Genomic DNA, 23,518 nt, shown 5'->3' on the forward strand with positions numbered 1-23,518 from the left:
GCCAGACCTTGTAGGGTCTTGTAGGCCTACAAGAACTGTAGGAGTTGGTTTTATTCTAAACAGAGTGACTTGTTTTGATTTGGTTTTAGAGAAGGAAAAAGGTCAAAGCACAGAGACCACTTAAAAGCCATTGCGGCTACCCAGGCCAAAGAAGACGACAGCTTAGATGAGGGAGGTGCTGTGGAAATGGGGAGAAGTAAGTAGGTTTGAGATTCCTTTCTGAGGTAGAACCACTAGGCTTTGCAGATGGAGTGATGTGGTGCGCATGTGCTCATGCACGTGTGTGTGTGTGTGTGTGTGTGTGTGTGTGTGTGTGTGTGAAAAAGAGAGAGAGAGAGAGAGAGAGAGAGAGAGAGAGAGAGAGAAAGGGATCACTAAAGGACCAATGCCTAGGGTTTGGGCCTCAATAACTATGTGAATGATGGTGTTATTTATAGAAATAGGGAAGACGGGCAAAGAACATGTTTGGGAGGCAGAGGGGTCAGGGAAGTGAGAATCCTGTTTTGGTCACATTCATTTTGAAATGCCTCTTTGGTGTTCAAGTGTGATATCAAGCAGACAGATAGATAAATACAGTTTCAGGGATGGGTCTGTCCACAAATGGATATATTTAAAGCCAAGGGAACTGACACTGGAAGGTGGCTGGCTGTATTTTCCAGTTTGTAAACATCTTTACTGCAGTTTCTGAGTGATAAGAAGAACATAAAGAGAGCAGGGAGGGGAGAGAGAGTAAGATAAAGAGTGCACAATGCCAATGGTATCTCTTGGCTATGTTTTGCAACAAAACAAGTGTTTGGTCACACACACACACGTACACACACACAAACACACACACACACCCCACAGCCACAAACTACAAGCTGCATACACAAGTCACGTGAAAGATATACTCACGCTCAGTCCCAACCCCAGACCCTGCCTCCTCCTCAGCTGCTGCTGAGTCCTAGACCCGTTACTTGTACCGAACTTTCGTAACCTGCCAGTGCCTGAAAGGAGAAGGCATGGGGGCCCCTTCTGCCAAAGGCAGAAGGCAGTTCTGGATCCAACCCCAGACTTCTGGCCTCCTGGCTGGTCAGGGAGCAGGGCTGGGATCAGCATCTGGACAAAGCCTGTATGCTGCAACAAAAGAGTGTTCAAGAGTCTCCACTGCTTCAGGCAGCCAAGGAAAATCACCTGTGTTTCCCGAAGAAACTTTCACTGGAATAAACCTGTGACTTTGGATGAAGAGGAGGCCTGGGGGAGATGGTGCTGCCTATAGCAGCCCTCTGCGACAATGCCACGGTGCTGGCAGAGACTGCCTGGAGACGGTCACAGAGCTCCCCATGTGTGAGCCATCTGTAGGTTGGACTGCTCTGCACATAACCATTGTGAACCAGAACATGAACTTGGTGTGAGCCTTGCCTGCCCATGGGACTGGCATCTCTGTAAGAGCTACAGGCACAGCTTTCCACCAGGGCCCCTGCAAACCTCATCTACTTTGGGAGTATCCTCTGTCTTTTGTGAGGTTGCTCATCGAGCCCGGAGCCAGCATCCAGGCCCAGGACTCCCTGGGAAACATCATCTTGCACATTCTCATCCTCCAGCCCAACAAAATCTTTGCCTGCCAGATACATAACCTGGTCCTGTCCTATGATGGGAGCTGGGACCTCCTGCAGTCCTTGGACCCCATGCCCACTCACGGGGGTCTCACCCCCTTCAAGCCAGCAAGAGTGGAGGGCCACATTGTGATGTTCTAGCACCTGATGTAGAAGTAGAAGCGTATCCAGTGGACATATGAACCGCTGACCTCCACTCTCTATGATCTCACAGAGACCAACTCCTGGGGAGAGGACACATCCTTTCTAGAGCTCATGGTCTCCCCCAAGAAGCAGGTGACTCACCAGATCCTAGAACGGACCCCAGTGAAGCAACTAGCGAGCTTCAAGTGGAAGAAATATGGTCAGTGGTTGTTTTATGTTCTGGGTGCCTTGTACCTGCTCTATATGATCTGCTATGTCTACTGCCCCCTCAAGTTCTGAATTGGCAACTGCACAGATTCCTGAGATAACACCATTTTCCAACAGAGACCACTCCAGGAGGCCTATGTGACTCACCAGGACAAAATCTGGCTCATGGGGGAGTTGGTGACCAATACTAAGGTTGTCATCAACCTGCTCCCAGAGACCCTGAGTGTCTTCAGGGTTGGTGCCTATTGCTATTTTAGACAGACTGTCCTCTGGGGGCCATTCCATGTCCTTATCATCACTGATGCCTACATAGTACCAGTGAACATGGGGATGCAGCTGTCCCACATGGATGGGGAGGTGGCGGCACCCATGTCCGTCACCCTGATGCTGGGCTTGTGTGGTGTTACGTACTTCACTTGAGCATTTCATCTGGAATCCTCTGTGCTTTCAATATCATGATCCAGAAGATGATTTTTGTTTTTGTTTTTATTTTTTTTAATGTTCGTTTATTTTTGACAGAGAGAGAGAGAGAGAGAGAGAGAGCATGAGTGAGGTAGGTGCAGAGAAAGAAGGGGACAGAGGATCCGAAGCAGGCTCCATGCTGACAGCAGAAAGCCTGAAACAGGGCTCGAACTCATGAACTGTAAGACCATGATCGGAGCCAAAGTTGGATGCTTAACTGACTGAGCCACCCAGGCACTCATTTTATTTATTTATTTATTTATTTATTTATTTATTTATTTATTCATTTATATTATTTATTTAATTAAAAACAACGGAAGTGACTCAAACATTCTTCTCAAGCATATAATTTTTCTTTTTTTAAATGTTCATTTACTTATTTCTAGAGAGAAAGAGAGAGAGAGTGCACAGGGGAGGGGTAGAGAGAGACAGAGAGAGAATCCCAAGCAGGCTCTGCACTTTCAGTGCAGAGCCCAACAGGGGGCTCAAATCCCACCAACTGTGAGATCATGACCTGAGTCGAAATCAAGAGTTGGATACTCAACCGACTGAGCCACTCAGGCAACCCTTTATTTTTTTTTTTAAGTAATCTCTAACTCAGTGTGGGGGTCAAACTCATAACCTGGAGATCAAGAGTCACATGCTCTACAGACTGAGCCAGCCAGGTGCCCCTGGCTGATGATTTTTGAAGACCTAATGCCTTTCTGTCAGCTGATGGCTTAGTTTTTTCTGGGATTTGCCTCCGCATTCTATGTCATTTTCCAGACAGAGGACCTAACAAGTCTGGGGGCAATTCCACGACTATCCCATGGCACTCTTCAGCACTTTTCAACTTTTCCTCACCATCATTGATGGGCCTTCCAACTATGAAGTGAGCTTGCCCTTTGTGTTTGGCATGGACTACTTTGCCTTTGCCATCATCGCCACACTGCTTATGCTCCACCTGTTCATCACCATGAAGGATGACACACTGACAGGTGGCCCATGAGTGGGACAAGCTTTGGAGGGCTCAGGTCTGGTCACCATGGTGATTCTGGAAAGTAAGCTCCCCCACTTCCTGTGGCCTCGCTCTGGGATCTGTGGAGACAGATATGAGCTGGGGAACCACTTGGTTCCTACAAGTCTAGGACCACCGTGATCAAAATCCTTTGCAGGTGCTTTGCTATGTGGAAACTTTCAAGAACTCAGACAAGGAGGATGGACAAGAACAACTTTCTGAGAGACAGCCCTCTGTTTTTTGTGATAGAAAGTGGGAACCTAGGTGGAACCTCTCTGGCCACCCATTCCCCCCATGTCCTACACTACACCTCACAGGAGCTGCATCACCAGCTTTGTGGCAACACCCCAGAACACATGAATTTTGGACTGGATCTTGGAGAAGGGAATGGAGAGGAAAATATCACAAACAGGTAGGCCTGAGTGGGGAGCAGTTAACTCTCATGCCTATTAATCATGGGAGGGGGTAGACAGAATAATTCTTAAAGGCCGTGTCTCATTTCACAGCAGCATTTCTGGAGATGGGCAATGGACATCTGTTGTCCCACATATTTTCTGAACTCCTGGAAGGCCCACATCTTGGGAAAAGAAGGTATCTTTGCAAGTGAAGTTGCACTTGGCCATCAAAGACATGATGTAAGGATGCTAGACTAATGTCTGGATCATCTTTCTTTGTGTGTAACGTGGGAAAAGCCAGGCATGGCACTGAGGTTGTGGCCCTTCCCTTTTTTTCTGTACCGTGCAGGATTCTCCCTACCTAGCAACCAAACCCCAACTAGAAAACTGCAAGAAGAAAGATTTTTATCCTATTTACTACTTATTTATCCTATTTATTATTTATTTTATTATTTTTTTAAGTTTATTTACCTATTTTGAGAGAGTAGGGAGGGACAGAGAGAGAATCCCAAGCAAGCTCCCCACTGAGAGGATGGAGACCATGTCTCAGGAACCCGTGAGATCATGACCTGAGCTGAAACCAAGAGTCAGACACTTAACCAACTGAGCCACGCAGGTGCCCTATCCTTGTTTTATTTTTTATAATTATTTTTTAAATGTTTATTTTTCAGAGATGGACAGAGAGCATGAGAGAGGGAGGGGCAGAGAGAGGAGACACAGAATCCACAGCAGGCTCCAGGCTCTCAGCTGTCAGCACCGAGCCCGACGTGGGGCTTGAAACCACGAACTGTGAGACCATAACTGAGCTGAAGTCGGCCACTTATCTGACTGAGCCACCCAGGCACCCCCAACTTGTTGTAATTTTTAAAAAATTGTATTGTGAAAGATACACATAACATAAAATTTACTATTTTAACCGTTTCTAGGTATACAACTCAGTGGCATTAAGTCCATTCACACGGTTGCATAACCAACACTACTATTCATCTACAAGACTTTTTCATCTTCCCAAATTGAAACTGTTGTACCCATTAAACATTAACTCTTCTCTATCCTTTCCCTATAGTACCTGATAACTGACATTCTGTTTTCTGTCTATTAATTTGACTGCTCTGGGTACCTCCTGTAAGTCCAGTCATGTAATATTAATCCTATTTTTCCGGGTTTATTTCATTTAGCATGTTTTCAAGATTTATCCACATATAGCATGTATCAGACTTCGATCCCTTTTAAAGGCCAAAAAATATTTCACTGTATGGATGTTATCACATTTTGTTTATCTGTTCATCCATCGATTGACATTTGGGTTGTTTCGACCTTTTGGCTATTGTGAGTAATATGGCTATGGACATTGGTGTGCAGTTAGCTCTCCAACTCCCTGCTTTCAATTCCTTCGGGTACATCCCTACACCTGAAATTGCTGTATCTTATGGCAATTCCTGTTTAATTTCTTGAGGAACTGCCACACTGTTTTCCACAGCGGCTGTGTTATTTTACATTTCTTTGAACAATGTGCAAGGATTCCAATTTCTTCACTTCCTCACCAACACTTGTTACTTTCTGCCAATAAGCAGAAGTATTTCCTTCCCTTCCTTCCTCTTTTTCTTTTTTTCCTTCCTCCTTTCCTTTCCTTTCCTTTCCTCTCCTCCTCCCTTCCCTCCCCTCCCCTCCCCTCCCCTCTCCTCCTCTCCTCTCCTCTCCTCTTCTCTCCACTCTCCTCTCCTCCCTTCCATCTTCCTTTTTTCTATAGCCATTCTAATGACTATGAAGTGGTATCTCATTGTGATTTTGATTTGCATTTCCCCAAAGATTAATGACATTGAATATTTTTTTCATAAGCTTATTGGCAATTTATATATCTGTCTTTGGTGAAATATCTATTCAAGTCCTTTATCCAAACAAACAAGTTTTTGGCTTTTGCAAACACCTTTTTTAGCAGGGCCTTGAGATGGTGCATGTTATGAAGCATGGGACACACACACCATCTGCTGGCCATTTCTTAGCATTTCCCAACACACCCTTTAGGGCAGAAAAAAGTTTTTAGTTCATGGGATTACCAAAGAAATTGGGGTCAGTGTTGCTGCCCCTGGGTCGCTGATCGTTCCCCTACTGCGAAGGAAGATCACAGATGGCATGGGTGTGTTGCAATAGTGGGAAGAACCTGGACTTGGAGCAGAGAGGACTAGATTGGAATCTTGTCTTTGCTTAAGCAAATATCAAGTCTCTTTGCCTGTAGATCCTAGAGGAGTGTGTCCAGTAAAACTTTCTGTGATGATGAAAATGTTCTATATCTGTGCCATGCCATGTGGTAGCCACTAGCCACATATGCTGTTGAGCACTTAAAATGTGGCTGTTGTAAATAAAGAACTGACTTTTAAAACTTCAATAGCCATCTGTGGCTAGTGACTACCATATTGGACAATGCAGTTTTTTTTTTAATATTTATTTATTTTGAGAGAAAGAGAGAGACAGAGCACAAGCAGGGGAAGGGCAGAGAGAGAGACACACACACACAGAATCCAAAGCCGGATCCAGGCTCTGAGCTATCAGCACTGAACCAGACGGGGGGCTCAAACCCGTGAACTGCGAGATCATGACCTGAGCCAAAGTTGGACGCTTAACCTACTGAGCCACCGAGGCACACCTGGACAATGCAGTTCTAAAGACTCAGTTTGCTCATCTATACAATGAGGATGACAACAGCTACCTGTGAGGTTTTATGCAAAAGCAAAAGGAGATCATTTGGGACAATATCTAGCACAGTGTGTGGCTTATGACATGCAGTTATAATGTTTGTTTGGATATATACCCAATGGAATCAGTAGAACATTCTACCAGCACCCCTCCACCCATTGCTAAAATTTTCATTTATCTCCTGCTGTGAATTCAAAAGGAAAAACAGGGAATATTCATTAGTACCACAGGTCTGTCTCTCTTAAAAAACATTCTGTTTGAAATGAATCAGCCAGTGTGGTGTTATGTATTTCCCCCCCTTTTTCTGAGACGGGAGACTGTATCAGCTTATGGTAAGAAAGCCATCCCAGTCAATGAATAATCAAAGGCAAAGCCAAGCAGATGATAAATCTTGGCCTCCATGCTGTGAAGCCACCCACTAAGCAACGTTGAATAAATCTGTTCAGGCTTAGCATATTTTTCACGGTAATTGGTTGCAGTTTTCTCAGACTCTTTGATTTTTAACCTTATCTTGGGCCTATTCCAAGCTAATGAAACAGAGAATGAAGTAAGTTCTGATTTTGGTTTAAGTTTCAGGGAGAGAACCAAAGCATTAGCCTTGACAATGCTGGGAGCAAAGAAGATGTTTGTTGATGCTCCTCTACCCTGACTGTGGGCAACATCTGGGCTTCTGGTTTTTTTCCCGGATGATTCCCTTCTCCTTGGGGAGGGCTACAGGTGACTTAGAGAGAACATCACAAAATACCATGTAATTAAGCTGATTATAGCTCTGTTGATGCAGGATGTTAGCAATTTAAATCTTGCGGTTAGGAGGCTGTGAGGATAAACAACAAGTATTCTCTAGAAATGGTAAATTGTGTAGGCTTAGGGTCAGGAGATCTACATTCAAGTTCCAGCTTCTCCCCTGGCCCACTCTGTGACCTTGAGCAAGTACTTAAGATCTCTGAGCCCCTGTCTTCTTGTCAGTAAACTGGATGTAATACTACCCACTTCAACAGGTGTTTGTGAGGGGAAATAAGAGAATGCCTGTAAAGTACCTGTACAGTACCTGGTATGTCGTAAGGACTCAAAAAATGCTGGCTAGTGTTTTGTCACCTCTTGTTTGGAATATAGCTATGCTTCTAAGAGAGAAAATCCATAACATAGCCTTTTTGTGTCCCCCACTGTTATGGACTGCACTGTGACATACTCCCCTCCTCCCAAATTTGTATATTGAAATCCTAATCCCCCAGCACCTCAGCATGTGACTGTGTTTGGAAATGGGGTCTTTAAGGAGGTAATTAAGGCAAAATGAGATCAATTGAGTGGACCCTTATCTAGCATAACTGGTGTCCTTCTAAGATGAGGAAATTTGGACACGCATCTGCACAGAGAACCATGTGAAGGCAGAGGAAGAAGACAGCCATTTGCAAACCAAGGAAACAGTCCTCAGAAGAAACTCACCCTCCTGACACTGGTTTCAGACTTCTAGCCTGCAGAACTGTGAGAGGATACACATCTGTTGTTGAAGCCACCTGCTCTGTGATACTTGGTTATGGCAACTCTATCAGCCCAATACGCCCACTTTGCTTTGTGCCCCTTGTTGGTCTTCTCAGCAAATACTTTGATGCCTACTGTGTTCCAGGCTCTGAGGTCACAAAGAACAAGGTCCCTACACTCCTGGGGCATGTATTCTAGTGTAATGTGCAAATAAGATAATCCCTATCAACAGTGCAAAAGCCCCAAAGTAGCCCTGAGCTTGGAGCATTGAGAGACTAGAATGAAGGCCTGTATGGATGGAGCAGGTTGGTGAGAGAGAAAAGACGTGAGATAAAGTGGGGATACAAAACAGAGTGGATCCAGTCCATCAGCTACAAGTTTTTATGTGAGATTGATTTATGGAAAGCCAGCCTAGAACTCAGTCCCTATGACCTCTTGGCCACCACTGTCCTTATAAACACCATCATGATTCTTGTTGAGTGGATTCATGATTGTGGCAGGCTCTGATGCACTGATCTTCCTTCAGGGAAGAAGGATTACTCCCTCAGGAGCTGGCAATGATGCTCAAAGACAGCCTTCTGTCGTCAGCCCACACTGGGGATCACATTAACTAAGGAAAACAGCCTTGCCTTGTCATGCTTACTTCCTAAGTCATGCCTCCCTTGGGAGTTGCTGTAACTCGAGACAATTCAGAAGGACTTCAGAGCCCATGAGATTGGCTGAGACCTTTGTTGAGTCTGCCTTGCCTGTCAGTTCTCCCTCTGTCCACTCCTACTTCTGTGGTTTCCTTTCCAAGAGCACTACCTGATTAACATCTTGCTGCTAATCTCTATCTCAGAATCTGCCCCATTGACAGCCCCACCTGTGATAGTGTCCCTACTGAACATCAAACATGGATGAACCAGCAAATATAGAAGATCTTCAAGGCTTCCAAATTGGAGGAAGGGTGTGCATCAGGCAACCATGAAGCAATGAGACATGGAATCCGTTTTTGGAGGAGACCGTGACCCCACTTGGACAGTCCCCTTTGAGTGGTCCCTTAGGCATGGGCTACCACCCTGCATCTGTAGTTCCTGGTGACTGGACCAGTGACAAGCGCCTGACTGAAAGGCAGTCCTTTATAGGTCGGCCAGTGGCCTGAGAAGATGGTGTTTTGCAAGTGCTCTCACAGATGGCGTCTGTCTGCCTCTCCAGACTCTTCTCGCAATGTGCTCTTCTCCACCTTCCCTTTCCAGTCATGCTGGCTTCCTGAAGCTTCTCCCTCCCTAAGACACTTCACATACTATTTCTTCTCTGAAGCAAGCCACATTCCTACACCATCACCCCCAACCCCTGTCAGCAAGTGACTACTTGTCCTTTTCTCTCCTGAAAGTCACTTCACTAAGGAACCAATCCCTTGCAACTCTCTGACTTGATGCTCTTTGTAGCTTCCTTCATGACACTGATGCCAGTATTGTCACCTGGCAATATGGTTACGTTGTGGTAACCAACTTTACAATATGGTTATAGTAAACCTCTATTGTTTGATTAATGTCTGTGTGCCGCACCAGGCTGTCAGCAACGTGCGAGTAGGCTCCAGTTCTGTTTTGCTCACCTCTGTATTCTCAGTTCTTAGCATGATGCTTGGAGCACAGGGAGTACCCAGTAGTATTTGTTGAGTAACTACCATGGATCTTACTGAATGGCGGCTGAATGAGCCAAATCAGTCCTGTTTCTTTAGAAGTTTATGTTAGAAAAATGCATATAGAGTCAGAGTTGGTAAGGATTAGGCTGGAGCAGCAGTTCTCAAAGTATGGTCCTGGGACCCCTGGAGGTCCCTGAAACTCCTTCAGAAGGGCCACAAAATCAAAACTATTTTCCTCTTATTCTAAGATATTATTTTTCCTTCTGTCACTCCCATTCTCTCATGAGTGTACAGAATATGAGAAGTCCAGGCCACTTGGGTGGCTCAGTTGGTTAAGTGTCAGAACCTTGATCTCAGCTCAGGTCCTGATCTCAGGGTTGTGAGCTCAAGCCCCACGTTGGGTTCCATGCTGGACATAGAGCCTACTTAAAAAAAAAAAAAAAAAGAAAAGTTCATTTTGTAGTTTCAGATTCCACATTGTTAACTAATCTTTAAGAAAGTACCCCTTGTCAAGTTTTGGAGTGATAGCAAAAAAGAGTATTCACAACTCCCTGAAAAGTTTATTAAAATATCCCTCTCTTTTCCAATGATACATATCTCTGTGAGCTGGGTCTTCTTTAAGCAATTTAACCAAAACAACATATGGCAATACATTAATGTAGAAGCATGTATGAGAATTCAGGTATATCCTAATAAGCCAGACATGGTAAGGGAATCGAAAAAATGTAAAACGGAGCCATACTCCTCACTAAAGATATTGTTTTGAAAAACATAGTTATTTTTCATAAAACATTATTTCTATTAACATGTCATGGGTTTGTTATTAGTTTTATGAAGTAGCAATTTTTAAAATTTTCCAATTTTCATTCCCAGGCTGATAAATATCAATACAAATAATTCACATAAGTATAAGCTCTTTGGGGTCATTAATAAACTTCAGAAGTGCAAAGGGGTCTTGAGACCCAAAAATTTGAGACTTGCTGGGGTCAAGTATTCCTCAGAATTCTTTTGGATGCCAGAGAGATATGCAACTCAAGCAGCCACAAGCCAATACCTGTGTTTCTTCATTTCTTGTTCCTTCTCCCCTCAGTGTTTTCTTCATACTCAGCTTTCCCCAGAATGACCACCAGCTGCTCCAGGTTTATGTTCGATTAACTTAGCAAATTCAGCACGTTTTTGCTACTAGTTCCAGCAAAAGCCCCAGTGCACACTCTCCTTGGGCTGACTCCCACTATGTTTCCACCCTGAAGCCAATCACCATGACTCTGGTTGGTCAGGCCATCGTCTTCAGTTCACCCCGGGGATGGTAAGTTGTGTGTGGTCAGTCTTCAAAGAACCATGTGGACTGAGAAGGGTGGCCCATCAGAGGAAACTCAGAAAGCTTTTACCCTGAGAAAGGAAAGGATGGGTGGTGACAAATCAGTAAACAATATTTGTCATTTGGGGAAGATATGAGTAAAACAATGACAAAATCAGAGAATAAGTTCTACTAAGGAGGATTAACAATGAGTAGACTTTAAGGCATTTAGGTCCTGAATAAATAAATATCTTCTCTTTTGTCTCAAATCTCTTATCTCCCTTAGCATCTGCAGCAGTTTTTGGAAGGCGCATTCTAGAAAAGAAGACAGTAGACAGAGGTGAGTGGGACAGGGAAAGCTGGGCTGAGAAATAAATGTCAGAACATGATGAGTAGTAGGAGGTGTTCCTGGCTTCCTGTTCCTGTCCTAGCTGAGTGCCCTCATGATGATGGAGCAGCTGTGCTTTGTGTTGATTGGATATAAGCATCTCTGGTATTTGGGGGGCTCTCTAGCTGCATTCCGACACAAACTGAGTCACCTCTCATGCCTTCACCTCCAAACCTAACTATCTTGAGTCCAGTTCCCTCTAGCTTATGATCCACATAAGGGGACACTGAGGAAGAATAAGGTAATGATAAAAGAGGCCAATACTGGAGTTTGGAAGGAAGACTTGGGGTTGAGAGTCCTTTAGTATTTCTCAAATAAAGACGTGGATAAAGTTGCCTGTTACTGCTCCAAAGGAGACAACTGTCCCCGGAGAACTAACCCTCCACAAAGGCCACTCTTTCCCTCTATCATTGCATGGACAGGCCTTCACTCTGGACTTTCACATGTGAAGGCAAGTTTAGACTTGTTCTGTGTGGATCCAAGACAGGGGAGAAGACCAGGGGTGGAAAATACCAGCACATAGATTTTGTCTCAGTGTAAAGGAAAATTTTTAATAGAATGGTCCAGAGCTGGAATGGGCTGCCTCAGGTGTGTGTTTTGGCGGGGAAGGGTCACTTACCTGCTAATTTCATAGCTTCATTTTCTTCGAGGTTATCAGTTTTGCAGGTGCTGAAAACCAGAATGCAAGGTAAGCACAAGATAAATTACTATTTACTCTGAAGAGCTCCTTCTCTTTTCCTTCCTTCCTTCCTTCCTGCCTGCCTTCTTTTGAGGGTCAATTCTTCATTTTGTTATAAAGACAGGAATCTGGAAAATACATTGTTTTGAAATTTTTTTGGTTGTCCCTCACATTCTGGAGACCCTTCCCCCACTGTCTCCCAGCCCCACCAGGGTTAATCTGTTCGAATTCAATACGAACTTGTAAATTACAACAGCTATACAAAAACAGGAGAAAAAGAAAGCCAGATAGAGAAGTTAGCCTGGGCCAGCAGTGTCACTTGCCTAAGGTGCTGAACAGGAGCTTATGTTTCTCTTTTTTTCTTTTATTCCCTCCTTTGTCTTCAGGAAGTGGGTCTGAAGCAGTGGGTGGTTCCAGGTTCATGAAGGCCAGCTTGGCTCGAGGGATCTTGGAATCAGACAGAGACAGGATCTGAATTATCACTCTTCCCATTATCACTCACAGGGGAGACAGGAACCAGGCTGTTCTCATCTTTGTAGCAGTTTTGGGTCAAACATCTGCTTTTGCTCTTCCAACCCTGGCATCTAGGCAAAGCAAGGGAAGGGAAGTTTTCCTTCAGACTCTTGATGCCAAATGAGGAGTGCCCTGAGGCCATGGGTGACAGGGGGGTCAGCAGAGAGTCTGTGCTCTAGACTTGTGCTAAAAGGACAAAGAGAGAGGGCCCCAGGGATCAAAGCAGAGCTGAAGGAGCAGATAAAGGAACTGAAGGCAGGAAACTATTGATTGTTTCAGGGAATGTGGACTTCTGACTAGCCCTGTCCTTTGCTGCTTTCCTCACAAGCTTTCTCCCAGTATTGGTGCTTCCTCTTTTCAGTGTCACTGAGAACATCTCTGGGGTTTCCTGAGAGGCCTTAGTAGAGGATCCCATTTCCTGAGGCCCAGCCAGAGAACAGCCCTGTGCTGAGAGCCCCTCAACGCATGTCCTCACACCCCAGACAACCTCACCTGTACATCTTGGAAACAGCGGCTCCCATCTCCTCTGCACTAAAGGACCATGGGCATTGTTAAGAAATTTGATGTTTATTCTCTGGGTTCCTGGTGCCTGAGTCTGCTAGGACCTTATGTTCCAATTCTACTACCCCAACCAGTTTTCTAAGGTTCTGGTATCTAGTTAGGGAAGCCACTTGTGTCCCTAAGCTCCTCTGGCCCTCTAGAAAGTGACTGATTACAACAAAAACTTGCAAATTGGTCTCTTTAAAATTACCACCATCGTAAGTAGGATGGTCACTCACATGATGATGCCAATAAGAGCAAAAGCCTTCATTTTTTGAATGCTTAGTGTCTTACAAGAATGAACAACTTTATTTCTTTCAGCAACATTATGACATAAGTACTGTTACTATGCCTATTTTACAGATTAGGAAACCAAGGCCCTGAAAAGTTCATTGAGCTTTCCAAGAGCACATAGTTTAGCCTTAAAAATGGAATTCAGGACCTAGTCTACCTGACACTAATGTCCATCATCTTGACGTTATACACGCTCCTTCTGGGTATTCCCACTCATCTTCCTATGAGTTATAAAGAGAATTAAACACAGAGATGGAAGTTGGCCTCTGTGTTAGGTTAGCTACTAGAATGACCAAATCCCCCCCCCCCCCAATTTCAGTGGTTTAATACACTAAAAATGTCTTCGTTGCTCATATAGCAATCTGATAAAAAGCGTTCCTGGTGGCTTCCCTCCATGAGGTGATTCAGGGACCCAGGCTTATCTCATCTCATGGCTCTGTCACTTCTTAGAGACATGGAGGCCTCTGCCTCCAGAAGGGAGGGGAAAGAGAAGAAATGGCACACCCTCTTCTTACCTGCCTTGCCCAGAAGTGACACACATCACTTTTTGCTCACATTCTATTGGCCAATACTAGGCACATGGCCTTTCACAAATGAAAGGGTGTGGGAAATGCATTGCCTCCCTGGGATGCTAAGCAATTTCTTAGCATCAACTCTGCCCCATGGAAGAGGGAGCATAAAACGTTTGGTAAAAAGTTAGTTACCTTCTGTCCCAGCCTCAATGACTATAAGCTCCTTCTATCCCATTGGTTCTATGGATTTATAATTTAATTTGTCTGTAATACCTGAAAATGTGATGAAGACTTGAAGGTCTTGTTAATATGACAGTATTCATGTGAGAAATGATCAAGACAGAAAATCTTTGTGGTAAATATACTCCATGGCCTGATGTTTTCAGCATCTGCAGCAAGCATCTGGACCTTTCCCCCTGTTCCAGTCAGTGTGGTCCATTACAGCATTTCAACAGGAGGGCAACATGGACTCCGGAAGCAGCAGCCTTGCTTGGGCTCTGTGACTCACTGGAGAGAGGTACTCAAAGACATGGTTTTTACATAATGTTTAGAAATAAGCATCTGAGAAGTGTGGAAACATGCCGTCCTGATTTACTCAGTTCTGTCGTTAAGTGCTGGCATTATCACCATCTGCCAAATGTAGAAGTTGTTTAAAAATGAGTCACCTGGCACTGAAAACCATTTCTGCATAGAACGTCCCCCCACCACAACCCATCTCTTGGTATCAACGAAAAGTCTCTTCTGCTTGTGAGTTCTAAGAAGGCTGAGAACACGAGTTCCCCCAAGTGGCATTTCATTATTTATTCTCCAATGCAAAGACACCGATTTCCTTGAACCTTGTTGTACATTTGGTTTTCAAAGGATGCAGAATTATGTCGCGTGGACAAAGACAGTATTATTTCTTTTTTAAAAATTTATTTATTTATTTTGAGAGAGCGAGAAGGGGCATACGCTCCTGTGAGTGAGCAGGGGAGGGGCAGAGAGAGAGGGAGTGAGAGAAATCCAAGGAGACTGTGCTGTCAGCACAGAGCCTGGTGTGGAGCTGAATCTAATGAACCTTGAGATCATGACCTGAGACAAAATCAAGATGCTCAACCGACTGAGCCACCCAGGCACCCCAAGGCAATATTCTTTTTTTTTTTTTTTGTCAATATTATTTCTAAGTTATATGAGTACTAGCTGAATTAGACTCCTTTGAATTTTGTTCCCATTTCACATTCAGTACTTCTTTGATAGCTGAAAACCTAACCAATGGGAAATGCTGTGGTTGGAAACAGTACAATTTGTCTCTCTTACCCAAAAACATGCCAAGTGTCTGCCCAGTAGCTTAAATACTGAAAATAAGGTTTACGACTATTAATACATCTTACGTTAGATGATAGAGCAATGGAAGAAGGGAAAATTGGTTGGTATATCAACAACTATATTCATGTCGAAATAAGGTAGAAGGCTCATAACTATCACACCCCTGGTTTTTGCAACCGATCACATGGTCATAGGTGATATTTATAACTGCTTTCTTCTACCCATTCCATATTTCCTTTGCCTTTAGCAAACATGTTGGTTGTGGCCTATTGCCAGGCTCCAAACCCTTATGCCTAACCCATTCACTGCTGTGTAACCCCAAAATCTGTCAGTCTTATGCAGGGCCTAGAACATAAGAAGACCATGTAACATGATGAGACAGCTGATGGGATGGTGCTTGAAATGTCTACTGCAGAGAGATATTTGGAACTGTTCACAGGCCCCCATAGGTGATTCACAGCAGAGAATCTTAGGATCCAGACAATAAGCTGTATCATCCTCTGACGATAACTATTCTCCTTATAAAAGGCTGTGTTTGCTACTGGTTCTCACTGGAGACTGAATGCTTCACCCCAATCCACAAAGTTACCTTGTGACCTGAACTGACTGAAAACTCAGCCAGTTTTATCACAAGGATTTCTGTAAAAGTTATCAGGAGGCCTGACTTAGGATCCTAACAGGGGCTGCCAGCCAGCTGGGCAATTTAAGCAGCCACCATCCTCGTCTGTAAAGTAAGGGCGCTACACTCACTGAGAAGGACCAAGCCAACCTGGTATCGGGCAGGATTCAATCGACTAGGTCTGTACAGAGAGAGATGTGTTCAACAGGGGTGTCTCCAAAAGAGTTGCTAAGCCCAGTTAGGCCCGTTACTCTCTTGCATGATTTCTTATTATCGTTAATATTCTACCGAGACTGTGGTAGGCAGGTGAGTAGAACATCTGTGAGGAGAGCGTATGAATTGTTTCCCAAACGATAGATAGGTAGAGATTTTTTTTACAAGTAATATAAATATAAATATAAAAGCTTTAAAAAAATCCCCTTTTATTGCAGGCACCTATTAATATCACCTGAAACAGGCTTCTCTGGAATATGGAGTAGAAAATTCTGTTATTGAGCACCCTATAAAAATGATAAGTGGCTATTAAAATTAGTAACTCCGATGTCTGGCTTTATGGTTTTTCCATAGAAAATGGAGACTTCTTTTTAATTATAGGAATATCATCATACATTTGTCCAAACCCATAGAATGTACAATACTAAGAGTGGGCCCTGATGTGAACTATGGACTTTGGGTGATAATGGTGTGTCAATGCAGTTTCATCAATTGTAACTAAGACACCACTCTGGTGTTAGGATAATGATAATGGGAGAGGCTGTGGGTCTGCGAGGGCAGGGGATATAAGGGAACTCCCTCTTCTTTCCACTCCATTTTTCTGTGAGCCTAAAACTGCTTCAAAAAGTAAAATCTATTAATTAAAAAAAAATTCCAGTTGAGCGTGCTCTTTCCATGACTGCTGTATACCTGTTAGGTATACAGTGAGTATCATGAGAACATCATGATAATGGCATCATGAGAACAACAGAGATAAAGAAGGACACAGGCCTAGGTAGTAACAACAAGACAGCTAATGACTGTCTCAGTATTAGGTTTGGATGTGAGATACCCAAAAGAATGGAGGCTTAACCAGGAGCAGTGCATTTCTTTCTCATGTAAAATCTTCTCTGCTCTCATCTTTAAAGTGGAGATGATTATAGTACTTAGTCATTTGGTATTAGGAAGAATTCAATGAGCTAATTAACGTATGAGAACTTCCTGAGCAAGGGGGAAATCCTGCTTTGGACTGAATAGCACCACGGCTGATTGTGCTAGGAGAACTAGAACTAGAATATTTTCTCCTGTAATCTGCTGTGATTTCCCATTAAAGGAAAAAAATATAGAAATTATATGAGGCAATACCAAAAGTAAAAAAAAAAAAATCCCATTTTTTTTAAAAAAAGAAAGTTCTTAGCACAGTAGCTAGCATATAACAAATACATCTTTTATCACCATTATCATCATCATCCTCTCTCCTTACCTCCCCATGTCTGCCTTGCCCACTCATTCTTTTGATTCTGTTTATATGAAAAATGAAGTACTTTAGTGATGTGCTAATCCAGTTTGTGATTTTTTTTTTTCCTAGATTCGTAAGTCTCTTGATAGCTGGTTTTGGAGGATGGAAACACTGGGTAACCAGAGAGAGATTAGTGGCAAAAAAAAAAAGTCGTAGAACAGCAATTTAGAAGTGTCCCATGGTGGTGAGAGTTTGGTTAGCTTTGTGGGACCTAGCATTTTCCATTATTTAAAATGTCTATTGTTTATTTTATTTTTCAATTGAAATAGAGTTACATATAATATTGCGTTAGTTTCAGGGGTACAACATAATGGTGCAATAATTATATGCATTACAATATGTTCACCACATCTATTGTCTGCATTAAGTGATGAGAGCATTTAGCTCCTGCCAAGCTAAACCATGGCCACATCTTCCACTGTGGTGATAATGCCTCCAGTAGAAAGATGGCTGAAGTCTAAGGGCTGGGGGGTCAGGGACAGTGTGGAGGGGTGCCATTGCCAGGCCCTTGAGGACAGAATTCTGATGGAATAAGTGAGATCACATTGGATGTCAGCGTGGACCAGCCATGGCCCTGGTGCAGTGACACACCCTAAAGCCCCTCCCCATCTGGGAAATAGAAAAGATGAAGTGACTAGGCTTATAGCTGAGAAAACCTGGAACTGAGATTTGGGGGTTTTGGCCAGGCAGCAGAACAAGGGCTGGGTGGAGGCTAAGTGGAAGTGTGGACAAATAAAGAAAGGTTCACATGTGGCTTGTGGGCTAATGTGGCTATGAGAATTTATACTCAGCATATTGTGATAATTTTTAAGAATAATTACAATGTGAGCTGAAACTTCCTGGACTTTCTGTGTACCAGGCCCTGTGCTAAGTGCTTTGTGTAAGGGATCTTGTCATATCCTCACTGTGAACCTGGCAGGCGGGTACCATGACTCACACTTCATAGAGAAGGAAACTCTAATGAGTTCACACAAATGAACTCACAGAAATGAAGTGACAGACCCAAGCTCACAAAATTGGCAAATGAGGAGCTGGTTTCAAATCCAAGACCTGCTGATGTGGAGTCCTACACCCCTAACTCTTAGCCATAATGTTCCCTAGATCCACCACTTTTAAGATATCTTGCCTTCTATTGTGGTTCATTTTCGCATGCCTTACTTTTCCAGCTAGAGTATAATATTCTTGAGGGCAGGAGCATATCTAATTTATCTTGTAAAACTTTTCATTGAGGTATAACCTTGCTACACAAATAGGAAGTATGTATAATGACTCAAATCAAGATATTTAGAGCATTCTAGCACCAAAGATTTCTTCCTGTTCTTTCTTTCTGGGTGAATTCCTTTGTTTCCTCATTTTGAAGGAAGAAAAGGAATTGATGAGGTAAAAAGAAATTAAATTAAAAAAATTAAAATTAAAAAATTAAAAACAACACACACACACACACACAAATCAAATAAATGATGCTAGATACTAGGTGTGTTTTGGTCTGGGGGTTGAAAGGGACTTAATAGATTAGAGAACAAAGGGGAAAAGAAAGGGAAAAAAAGGAAAACGTTTGAAAATTTGAAAAAATGAATATAATGAAATAGAATAAAATGAAATGATGAAAGTAAAATAGAATTTGAAAAATTTACAAAAAAGTAAAAAATATAGTAGAAAAAAATTAAAAATATTTTTAGTAAAAATTGAAAATAAAAATTATTTTTTTCTCTTTCTGTGTTCAAGAAAAATAAAAGAAATGAAAAAGAAAGAAAAAAGAAAATTGAATAGATGGACCAGAGAACAGACTGAAATATGATTGAAATTACATTGTTTTCCCCTGGAAGTCAACCTATGAAGCACTTTATAGTCCGTAAACTAAGCAGGCAGAGAGACTTGTGATCCTGAAGAGCGAGGTCAGCCCAGTTGGGCGGGGCTTAGTGCAACAGTTCCATTCTCCACTAGATGGCGCTGCTTAGCTTACTGGGGTGGATTGTTGTGGCGCTTGTAGGAATGTATGGCATGAGTGGGAGCTGTGAAAATGACGTCACCCAGCTACCCATTCTCTAGTATCCTAAGTCTGTTTTCCCTGATCAGCAGTAGTGCACCTGTCCTTTGTCTTCAGCTTCTGTCCACTTCCCACTTTTACACTGTCCACGACCAAGCGGTCAGATTGCCAGGCATCACCTCCCTCCTGAGTTTTATCTCAGATGCGGCTGTGTTTCCCAACCCCTTATTTCTGAGGGACCTTGGCTTTGACCTGTTCTGCCTCTCTGCGGGAGGGTCTCATCAAACAATGGCCAGCTGCCAGCCGCACCCAGGAACATTTGTGGGACCATGTTGCTGCCATTGCCCAGAGACTATGGCTCGGTGCCAGCTGCCCCAGAAAATTCCTAAGATAGTGTAGCAGCAGCTTTTCAGGGACTATGTCAAATCACAACACACATCTGACACCAGGCTTCACCCTTAACAACCTTGTTCCAGCACCAGCAAATGTGGTTGTTCTTCAGGGTCTGCTGCCACCTTTGCCTGTGGGGGAGTCCCCCCAGCAGGGGAACCTCCTCTCCCTGTGTGGCCCGAAGAGTCCCCCAGACTTCAGTCTGCTCCTGGAGATTCACCCTTCCCACAGAGCACCACCAGGTATCAAGCTGCAGAGTTTCAGACTCTGTGTTCCCCCTGTTTACAGTCTTCATGGAATTTAAACCCTCTTCTTTCTACTTTCTCCCTTTTTAGTTCAGTCCCTGTGGCTGTTTCCACTTTTCCATTTTCTCTCCAGCTGCTTTTGGGGGGGGGGTGCTTTCCTTATACTCTCCTCCCCATCTCCATCCTCTCTCCGCAAGCAAAAACAGCTCCCTGCCCTCTGCAGCTTCTCCCCCAGTTCACCTCTCTGTCACATGCCTGCTGAGTTCTGTGGTTCAGGCTGTGCAGATTGTTGTGTTAATCCTCAAATTAGTTTTCTAGGTGTGCAGGATGGTTTTGTGTTGATCTGGCTGTATTTCATGGACTCAAGTCACAAAAAAACTTCCATGCTGTTCCCTGGAGTTTTAAAATAATGAAACAAAGATAAGCATATTTCAAATTATTTATTTGTATTTATTATTAAGGCTAAAATTGATTTTTTCTCCTCTGGGTCTGATAGGGAATTCATACAGTAAGGAGGACTCAGCTTTGCTATTTTCTTGTTGTCTTGTGTTTGCATTCTTGGTTTGTCTTCAGTCAGTACCTTTGCCACAGGAATCTTTTAAAGGTATTTATTCATTATGTGGAAGATTGAAGGACAAAATCTATAAATCCATATAAATGAGAACACAGTAAAATACTCTAGAAGCAGATGTCTTGCTGGTTACCCCCAGATGGAGAGCCTGGTACAAAGTCTTGCTTCAGCTAGTGCATTTGGGAATATGGTCCCAGGGAACAGTGAGCAATATTGGGAAGTGAAAAGGAGGGAAAACCAGTACAAGAATCTCTTACCAAGTTGCCCCTCCCACTGTGCTGGTTAAGGGAAGTGGGTACTTCATCTCACCTCGACCTTGTGGGAAGCCTTATGGAGTTCATTTCAGAGCTGTGTGCCTGTGGGACAAGAGACTCACTTAGCCATTGGCTCTTGTCCTGCCCTGGTCAAGAGTGGCTTTGTGGCCAAAAACACCCACACTTTTCTGGACTGTGGAGAGGAGGTACCCAAAAAACAAGAAGAAAGAGATCCACAGGGCAAGCCATGATATTAGTTCCACAGAGCGATGGAACTCACCCCTTACATCTTGGGGGGGCCAGGGGATTTTGAAGTAGCACATAGGAGGTGTCCAATAGAGCAGATGAACCCCAAAGAGTGCCTCTCATACCATGTTTCCAGAGAGTCATTTGAATATTGTGTGAGGTTAAGCTTGATTGATTGATCCTTTCTCCCTCCCTATCTTCTTTCCCTCCCTCCTTCCCTTTCCTCCTTCTTTCCTTTCTTTTTTTCCCTACATATAAATAGGAAGTTATAATGGCTTGTCATCTCACCTCAGTGAACATTCTTCCATACCAAACATTGTGTGATGAATTTATACTTTGAAGATCAGAGAGTATAGACAACCAAGAAAAAGATAACAGAGGGAGTACATTGTTAGTGTTGAAAAAAAAAAATCCAAGCAGTGTAATCCTAAGCAAAAAACATTTAGGTTTTCAAATGCTTTTTAATAAAAAACAAAGTCCAAGATTTGGAACGATTTATGTCCTTGCAAGGATGATGGCGTATTGGTAGTATAGAATTTGAACTTTTATCACATACAGGAGATAATAGCTGCTATTCAAAAATATTTATAAATGATGAAACAGTCTATCTCTTGTAAATTTGGGCATCAAGCCAGACCATCAGAGAGCAGTTTTCTTGAGTTGTCTTCGTCCCTGAAAGAGCCCATTTATTAAATTATGGTTTGGCATAATGTTCATGCCTTGCATTGAAGGAAACCATAAGAAAAGCTGAAAGCAATTTACGGTTATATTTTCTTCAGAGATCTTGTTGGAGATATCTCCATTACATCAGCCGGTACCCCTTTTATGAGGACTTCTGAAGAAAGTTCTTGCAGTCAGTGCCAGTAATTCTGACTCTTTTCTGAAAGTCACTGTGTGTGTGTGTGTGTGTGTGTGTGTGTGTGTGTGTACATAGTGTGTGTGTCAGCTAAAATAAATTTAATATTATATTCACTGGGCAAAATCAGTCTTGAAAATAATTGTATACCGTGCACATGGGTGGCTCAGTCGGTTGAGTGTCCGGCTCTTGCTTTTGGTTCAGGTCATGATCTCATAGTTTGTGAGTTTGAGCCCTGCATCTGGCTCTGCACTGAAAGTGTGGAGCATGCTGGGATTCTCTCTCTTCCTCTCTCTCTGCCCTTCCCTAATTCCCTGTCTCTGTCTCTCTCAAAAATAAATAAATAAACTTAAAAAACTAAAAAAAAAAAAAAGAAAAGAGTCATACACTCCTTTTTGTTCTGGCTACCTGAAAGTTTAGTGCCTTATTTCCTGCCTACCTTGAATAATCACACAACACTGGAGAGCATGTGCTTCATAGCTTCAGCTTGTTATTGGACTCTGATTTTTCCCTATATTCTTATATTTTTATTTATTTATTTATTTTTAATTAGTTTATTTTTTAATTTACATCCAAGTTAGTGAGCATATAGTGCAACAATGGTTTCAGGAGTAGATTCCTTAATGCCCATTCTTATATTTTTAAACACGAAATCGGGGCGCCTGGGTGGCTCAGGTGGTTGAGCGACCGACTTCGGCTCAGGTCATGATCTCACAGTTCGTGGGTTCGAGCCCCGCATCGGGCTCTGTGCTGACAGCTCGGAGCCTGGAGCCTGCATCCGATTCTGGGTCTCCCTGTCTCTCTGCCCTCTCCTGCTCATGCTCACTCGCTCACTCTCTCTCTCTCAAAAATAAAGAAACATTAAAAAAATAAAAAAACAAAAAAACAAAAAAATAAAAAATAAAAAAATAAACATGAAATCAAATCTTATGCAATTGTGTGTATTTTTTTAACAAGCAGCCTCAAGTCTGTTTTAGAGTTAGGCTGGGTGTAATTTTAAAAATAAAAATACTATTTCAGCATCCTGACATCCACCTGAGTAGCAGAAATCATGCCAAGTGATAGACATTTCTAAATTCAAAATAACTGAAGAATCCAAAGAATATTGACATTTACATCCCTCAGTATTTTCTCGTAAGTCTCTCAAACTTTTGTTTTTTAATCTTGAAGCCAATAAACAGCATTTCTTGATTCCCTTCCCAGTTCAAAACTATTAGGAAATAAGACACAAGAGATGGATAAATGGAGATTTAAAAAGTCAATTTTATTACTGATAAAGGTAACTGCAGACCATGACTTCAGAACCGCGTTCCGAAGGGCTTGCTAACATTCTGCTGGAATTAGCAGCTTTTCCCACCCAGACAATGATATGAACGGATTCCAGAGCTTCTCACTCCACCAGAGCCTCCTGGGCAGCCTACTACCCAGTGAGAAGCAGGCCCCAATTCAGCCCCTCTTCAGGCTGGCAGATCCCCAGGAGACTAGATCCCATCAGACCAGAGTGACCCTGCTCTGTCCTCCTCCCAAAGCCATCAGTTAAAGAAGTCACTCCTTCCCTGAGACTGGGAAGGAGAGGGACAGAGGCAGGGGTGTCACCCTAGTGAGGTGTTTCTTAATGGTTGCCACTGATATGTTGGGCAGGTCAGTTCTTGGTTGAACTGTCCTATAAATTGTAAGAGCTTTAATATCCTTGAATTGTAGGCTATTTAATAACCAACATTATGCCCATGTAT

The 23,518-nt window shown here is 43.0% G+C and overlaps 1 pseudogene; it reads left to right on the forward strand.

The window, feature by feature from the left end:
• Positions 1 to 1,001: 1,001 nt before the first annotated feature.
• The window catches only part of LOC109254668 (transient receptor potential cation channel subfamily V member 5-like), a 35,988-nt pseudogene continuing 13,471 nt past the window's right edge, over positions 1,002 to 23,518 (forward strand).

This window comes from Panthera pardus, unplaced genomic scaffold (genome assembly GCF_024362965.1).
Source record: "Panthera pardus isolate Hobbes unplaced genomic scaffold, ASM2436296v1 HiC_scaffold_8, whole genome shotgun sequence".
Taxonomy (NCBI): domain Eukaryota; kingdom Metazoa; phylum Chordata; class Mammalia; order Carnivora; family Felidae; genus Panthera; species Panthera pardus.